At 54.5% G+C, this 7513-nt stretch overlaps 1 pseudogene; it reads left to right on the forward strand.

Moving 5' to 3' along the window:
- The first annotated feature begins 268 nt into the window (after positions 1 to 268).
- On the forward strand, positions 269 to 387 carry LOC118609428 (annotated as a pseudogene).
- The last annotated feature ends 7126 nt before the right edge of the window (positions 388 to 7513 follow it).

The raw sequence follows: 7513 nt of genomic DNA on the forward strand, positions 1-7513 counted from the left end.
ATATAATATAAAGTTATTTAGTTGGGAGAACATCTATACCGAGTTCTGCCCCTTTTACAAATCATTTGACTCTGTAAAGTTTATTCTTTGGGATGAGTCCATTTTTTGACCAAGTTAAATACTTAAACTACAGGAAGATTATAACTCGGTGTACTCGGTGTAATTAGGTTTGACACTTCGTTTAATTTGGTAGTTTCTGTTCAACTCCAACCCCTCTAGCCCCAAACAATGGCGATGATGTCAAAAGACAATGGGGTTTCTGGGTGAAGTCTACGGCTGCGCGACCCTAAACAAGCCCGATCCCGTCTGATCTCGGAAGCTAAGCAGGGTCGGGCCTGGTTAGTACTTGGATGGGAGACCACCTAGGAAGACCTGGTGCTGTAGGCTTAAAAAATAAGGGATTGTAAACTGACAAAGTCCTTGCAATCTGTGAGGCTGACCAAGGATCGCCTCACCTAAAAAAAAAAAAGAAAGGAAAAGAAAAGAAAAGAAAAAATGATATGTAACATGTATCGTTGAGTTTTGTGGCACTGGAAACATGTTTGCGGAAAACTTTCTTCATTTTCAGACATCCCCAAATGCTTTTGAATGATGCAAAACATCTTCAAATAATTGATTAAAATAGAAAAGATTTCTAAGATGCGCGTACATTTAACACGTGCTACGTTATATATCATGTCTTACAAAAGAATGCTTTTAGAAAGCTCCCCGACTTTTCGGAGTTGAGATATCTGAGCTGCGAGTCCAGACGCTGCTCCGATGAGGGCGGCGTGCTCTCGGAGGAGAGCCTGGGCTTCGGACCTGGACGAGCCTGGATCTGAATTCCAGCGTCAGCGCTCTCGGTGGAGAATTGGACAAATGACCTTCCCAAGCCCATTTTCTCCTCTGGAAAATGAGGATGATCCTGCTTGCTTCTCAGAGTTATTGTAAGAATTAAAAAACGCAGATAAACTATCTAGCGTCGGCTGATACAAAAGTGATGTTAGTTCCTTCCTTTTTTCCTCTTTTCTCATAATCCACGCCTGGAAAAACTTATGTGTCAAATTAGCATACGATAACCTTCCTGTTGGGCGGTGGGTTCATGACTGATTGCTACAGCGTTAAAACCTAATTTATTAATTAATGAAAACAGGCCGTGCATGGATGATAATGAGGGTATCTTGAACTCTGGATTATAATTAGTCCAATTCCGTGTACCTGAGATCCAATAAAAAAAAAATTATATGTGAATATAATATATGTGTTCAACTGGTACTCTCTTATCCTAAACATTTAGCATTTGAATTAAAAAGTTAAAAAGAAAAAAATATTTTGCAATTTTGCAAGGCGAAGAATTATAGCTCTAGAAATTTACATGTAAAAAGATGACGTGGATAAAATACACACAAAACCTCATAAGATGTGGGAAAAGCACATAAAACTTCATTAGCTTGGTGCAAAAATTGAATTTCGTCCATTTTCGTAATGCCCAGTGATGAATTCAATAAACAAATAGGATGATTCATCTATTCAACAACTATTTATTGAGTGCCAACTGTGTATGGAACAAACCTGTTCTCGAGGAGACAGAGAATTAATTAATTTGGGCAAGATGGAGGTCACTGGTCACCTGGAGGAGACCAGTTGTCGGGGGGAGGGGGGGCGTACAAGCCTGACTGGCGTCGCTTGAGGAGAAAACAGGAGATCCCGAAGTACGGGCGGGCACTCTAGGAACCGAGGTTGTCTGTGAAAGCAAACCGATATTGGCTTCTGTTGGAAGAAGCAGGAGTCAGCTCCTTTTGAAATGAAAAATACCACAGCACACTCGTGGTTGACAGGGAATGGCCCAGTAGAGAAAGAGAAATCGAGGATGCCAGAGAGAAAGAGGGGCGTCTCTGAGCCCAGCCCCTGGCAAGGTGGGAGGGAGTGGGCTTCGGGTACCGGGGGAGGCGCTGGCCTTGGGGGCAGAGGACAGGTGGTGTGTGCAGGTACGGACGGGGCGTGGGGAGACAAGTATGCCTTTATCAGCTGCTACTTTTCAATGGGATCGTGGCAATCCGGAGCTAGGTCAGCATGTGGGCTGGCGCGTGTGTTAGGAGCGGGGGTCTGAGGCGGAAGAGGGGAAGAGGACCGTGCGGGACAGCAGAAATGCGATTTGATCAACACAGGGGGCGAGGAGCAGGGCCCGCGTGGTGTGCGCTTGCTCAGGGCCACATTCGGAGGCCGTGATGCCCGTCCAGCGAAGGCAGAGGTGTCGGGAGGCCAAGGGGCTCTGCCACAGAGTCCGCCCTGGGGGCCAAGGGGCAGTGACTGACTGACAGAGGAGCATTAGCATATTAAGATCCTGCTGCAGGTGAAAATGGTGAAAATGTTGGCGGAGGAGGTCAAGAGTGAGCGCGGAGCTGGCGGGGTGCGGAGCAGGGAGCGGGAAACGGGATTCGGCGGGCGGAGGCGCAGGGCTCGGGGAGGACGAGGACAGATCACGCACACAGACGGCAAGGGGCGGAGAGCTCGGCGCGGCCACCGGATCTTCTACTCGGATGCCGAAATGACTCAGAACGACGACGTAAGAGTCCTGTCGAAGCGGAAAACAGCGTTTGGGGGGGCGGAACCCTCCATAAAGGAGGGGAAGAAGCAGGAGATCGGCGGGGGACGATAACAAGGAGGGGCGGCCGGTGACAAAGGCGGCTGGGACGCACGGAAGATGGAAGAAGGAGGCCGGCAGGGTCCGACGGCTGCGCGTCATACCCGGAGAGTCCCAAGGGAAGTGAGGAGGAAACGGTGTCCCGGAGAAAGCCAGGTTTCGGGGACAGCGAGAAGGTGACGTAGCAGGTCATGAATCAATTCAGAGCTTTAAGAAAAAAATAGAGAGACGGTATGTATAATAGAATGGGAAATAGAAGAGCCTGTCTGATAAACTTTAGATAAACATGGTTTAGTAATTTTTTTTGCTTGTGCGTGTGTGCGTGTGTGATCACCCTACACATAGCCGTAAAAATCATCCTCACCGTAAGTTGGAGTGAACAAGGTTTGAAGCCACGGCATTGGGTGACCATAGAACTCTACGGGGATGAGAATCTTTATGGTGCCTGGTGACCTGGGTGCCTTGGAAGCGAGGCAGAAAGGGACAAACGCCACTGACCAGTAAACGGAACGGAGCCCCGAAGTCCCAGGCTCCAGGGGCCCGGCCAGGACCTGTCTGCCACCTGGGTCTAAGGTCATGTGACATCTTCAGCACCCAATCAAGAAGCACGGGCGGAGGGGACATAAAGGCCCCCGGCACCCGATCTTGTGTGCGGGATGCAGGGTGCGTCTCCCGCAGCCCGGGCAGCCGTCCTGGGGGCGTAAGGCCCACCCTCGCCCCGGACTGAGGCCGGAGCAGGTTCGCTCGGTCCAAGAACTCTTCGTGGAAAGGTCATCTCAAGGGCTGGCAGTGAAATAGTCCGTGTGGCCTTGGACGTGCGGAATCCTCGAGAGATGCTCGGCGCACGTCCATCGCGCTCAGCCGCAGGCGGCCGCCCCGCCTGGCAGCCCCAGAGACGCGCTAATGCCTTCTCCCCGGCGTTCACGTCGAGGTTCGGCTTCCGCGGATTTTGCACGGGCCAGACGGGTATTTTAGCGCGACTCGTTCAGAACTCGCCGTGAAGAGATCGTGACCTTGAATTCGATCTCCACAGATAAGAGATTTTCTTTCTTTCTTTCTTTCTTTCTTTCTTTCTTTCTTTCTTTCTTTCTTTCTTTCTTTCTTTCTTTCTTTCTTTCTTTCTTTCTTTCTTTCTTCTTTCTTTCTTTCTTTCTTTCTTTCTTTCTTTCTCTCTCTCTCTCTCTCTCTCTCTCTCTCTCTCTCTCTTTCTTTCTTTCTTTCTTTCTTTACATCGCACAACTGCCTGGCTCGGCCCGAAACTCAACCGCGAGAATCTCAAGTCTCATTGGGCCATCGTCCAGCAGGACCTGTAGATGGTTCGGAGGGAAGCCAGCCCCAACAACGAAGCTTAGAAAAAAGAGATCGGCGTCACCCCTGTCAGGAACACGGAACGGTTCCCCATACGAAACGATTTAGAAGGCGACAAGTCTATCGGAAAGGCTGGCTGCCTTTTGCTTTGCCGGAGGCCCTCGCCATCCCACGTAACGGCGCACGGCCAGGTGGGCTGCCTCGTGTTCCCTCCGGGGCCTCAGTCCCAGAGCCCTTCCAAACCCTGCGCCTTGCCTTCCCGGGAGACAATGCGCACCCAGGGGCCAGGGCTGGGCAGACGGCGCCAGACACAGAGAAGGGCGGAGGACTCCGGCCCGTGGTCAGGCTTCGCCGTAACGTCCGACAGCAAACGTGTTTCAAGAGACGGCATTAAACAGCGACCGTCGAACGAGTAAGTGTCCGGGAGCCGAGACGTCCACCAGGCGGGGGGACGGTGACTTAGGGGATGCGTCTAAGCCGCGCAGAGGCCCGGGGAGATCGTGAGATGTGTGTCCATGCGGTCGGTTCCATTTTAGCCGCCGTCGCCATTTGTGCCTTAATTAGTGCGAACTCCCCCCAAAGGAGCCGAGTTTCAGTCGGGCCTTTTCAGCCGCGGCCGAGGGAGTGGGAAGGAGGCGAGGAACTCGCGGAGAAAGGCCCGGCCGCGAATTGTTCCAACTACATGTCTGTTCAGTGTGTCGAACGCATTCTCGAGGCAGGTGCTCGAATTCACAGGCTCTTTAGAGGGAACTTAGCAGCCCCAGGAATATACTGGTCACGAAGAAGAAAGGAGGGTTGGGAGGGGGTATTGGGGGGTCGGGGGGGGCGGGGGGCACAGCATCAGCTGCCAGGAGGAAACAGCTAATCGCGGAAACTTCTCTGCCAGAGAGGGGGAGGTGCAGCTGCCTCTGCGGTAAGGTAAATGAGTCTCAGACGCCAATGGATTTGCAGGAGCCCCGCGCCCTCCGACGATGGGGCGGGGCGGACCCACACCTCGCCTGCTCCTCGCCCGTGCCCCATGCGGGCGCCGACTGGGTGGTCTTAAGCCCACTACCACCCCGGCCACACCAATCAAGGCCCCGCAGCTGAGACCCCGGCTGACCTGCCTCAGGAGCCTTTTTTTCAGACTCCCGATTCACTCGTTTGTGTGGGATGCTTTTTCTTTTTCTTTCTTTTTTTTTTTTTTTTTTTTTTTGCTACTTTATTTATGGGATTACATAAACGAGCCATTAAAAATGTAAATCTTCAGAACAGTGGGATAATACAGATTTAAACAATAACGTGGTGGTGGGGGGGTGGTACAGTGCAGAACGGGCTATCTCCCCATCGGGGACACCCCAACAATGGGGGGTTAAGGGGAGGACGGCGGGGAGAGAAAGAGAGCCCCCCACCCCCCGCTCCGTGGCAGTCACCCACGGGGCGGGGGGGTGTAGGGGGGGATTAGGGTGTTTTTTTTTTTAAAGGCGTGTTAGAACAATAATGAAGATGTGCCATTTATAATCGACAAAAGAGGGGGGACATCCCCCGCTCTGTGTGTGGGGGGGGGCCTGGGGACGATCAGGCAGGACCACGATCTGAGAGGCTTATCCCACCTCGTGGCAAAGCATTTAACCCTTTTGTGGCTTTTTGCGGAAGCCGAGAAGAGAAAGAAGAGCCGGGGGGGGGGCGGGCGGGGAGTGAGGGGCGACCGCTCCCATTCCCTTCTCTCCCTGGGAGGATTTTAGGGTTAAACGTGTTTTTGTGCTTTTGGTTTTTTGGTGTTTTTTTTTTTTTTACATCGTTTCTACATGTGAAGTCTATGGGGCCCTCTCGTCCGGGTGGTCTTCCTGCCCCGAGCAGGGCACCCCCGCAGGGGGGCAGGGGCCACGCGTGGTGGCCGTCGCCTGGTCACCTGGTGTCCCGGGAGCAAGGCAGGGGAGGAGGAGCGGCTTCTCCAGCTCCAGGTCCCCCCTCTGTGCCCAAGGCGGGCGGGGGGACCGTGGGCGCCAAGAGCGGACGGAGAGGTCAGACCCAGCGGGGTGCGGGGTGGGGCCGCGCCATTGCGCTTAGACGGGGAGCGGCCCGGCACCCACGGTCCCCGCGCCCGGCGGCGGGCGGACGGACGGACAAGCGGGACCTGGCGTGTACTGTACGTGCAGCCGGACATCCCTGCGCCTTGGGAAGACAGGAGATCGCAGCGCAGGCCACAGCGCCGGTGAGCGCGGAGGACGCTGAGGATGGGATGCTCAGGGCAACGAGCCGGTCACGGAAGGACAAGCCGGGGACCGCACGCTCAGCAGAGGAAGCTTCCGGAACTGTGGGCCCTGCCACGGACCCCGGCGGGCCAGGGCAAGAAGCCTCAGCGTTCCGACCACCAGACTCTCGGGCTCTCCCCGCTCAGGTTTTCCTCAGTAAGGGGCCCCCCAAATTTCAGTCGGCAGAGTTGGAAGTCACCGCTGTCTGCTGAGGTCCCCGCCCCCACCTTCCTCGTGACCACCTGTGGCTCCGAGACCTAAAGGGTCAGCATACCGGTGTGGCCGCCACGGTGGGGGTGCAGCGGACAGGGCGGGGGGCCCCAGAAGGAGCAGACGTGCCCGTGAGTCCCCGTAAGACTCTCCCGCCCGTGAGGCCCCCATACCCCCATCAGCAGGTACAGGTGAGGAGCCTTTCCCAGAGGTTCCCCTTACGGTGACCTCATTTGGACCCACGGCCTGAGGAGTCCAGGTGGGCAGCGTTCGGTTACGGCTCTGTCGGGGTGGCTGAGCCAAACAGGTCTGGGGTCTGTGTCCCGGTCCCTTAGGGAGCTTTTCCCTGGGGTGCATATCTTGTCGTCTCTCTACTTACATTCCATCACCCCCCCCAAATTTACCAGCTGCACCCACCTTCCTCAGTGCCTTCTTCCCCCACCGAGGGGCTGGAAACCCCCAAAGTGGCTTCAAGCTTTACAAGGACAACCATTTCCTTTCCAGAGCCAATCCAGGTCAGAGAGAAAAGGCCCAATTCATGGCTTTTTGGGGGGAGTTTGTGAGGGGGCAGGTACAGACCCAGGGACCCCTCAAACCCCAACTCGCTGAGGGCTTCTGATCACAGAATTCCTAGAACTCCAAGCTCAGCGGGGGGAGTTTATAACGACACTCCAGGTAAGAGATTGTCACCCTTGGCTGCATATTGGAATCATCCAGGGGACATTTTAAAACATGGCGTCCTAGGTCCGGCCTTCAGAGGGTCTGATTCGATCGGCCCGGGGTACAACCCGGGTGCCAGGGTTTGTCCCAGCCGCCCCAGGCGGCTCTAACACATCCCCAGGGCTGAGAACCACTGGCTTAGCCATAATGCCAATGAGGAAGCATCGTCAACACTTACAGGCTGCTTTTATGGTAGATGTCACAGCCACCAGCCTGTCGCGATTTAGGACGGTGGGTAACAGAGTTGCAGAGGGGTGTTCGAAGGATGCAGAGCGGGGGCAAGCGCCTGTCTTTCTGACTCGGGTAGGGAATGGGGGTCGCCTTTACGGCAGGCGCTGTGTATTTGTCGAGCGACTACGGTCGCATTGGCTAGCCCTGGAGGTGACGGCAGAGAACAGAAATCTTCCCCCAAGGGGCT

The sequence above is a fragment of the Rousettus aegyptiacus genome, unplaced genomic scaffold (genome assembly GCF_014176215.1).
Source record: "Rousettus aegyptiacus isolate mRouAeg1 unplaced genomic scaffold, mRouAeg1.p scaffold_m13_p_11, whole genome shotgun sequence".
Taxonomy (NCBI): Eukaryota; Metazoa; Chordata; class Mammalia; order Chiroptera; family Pteropodidae; genus Rousettus; species Rousettus aegyptiacus.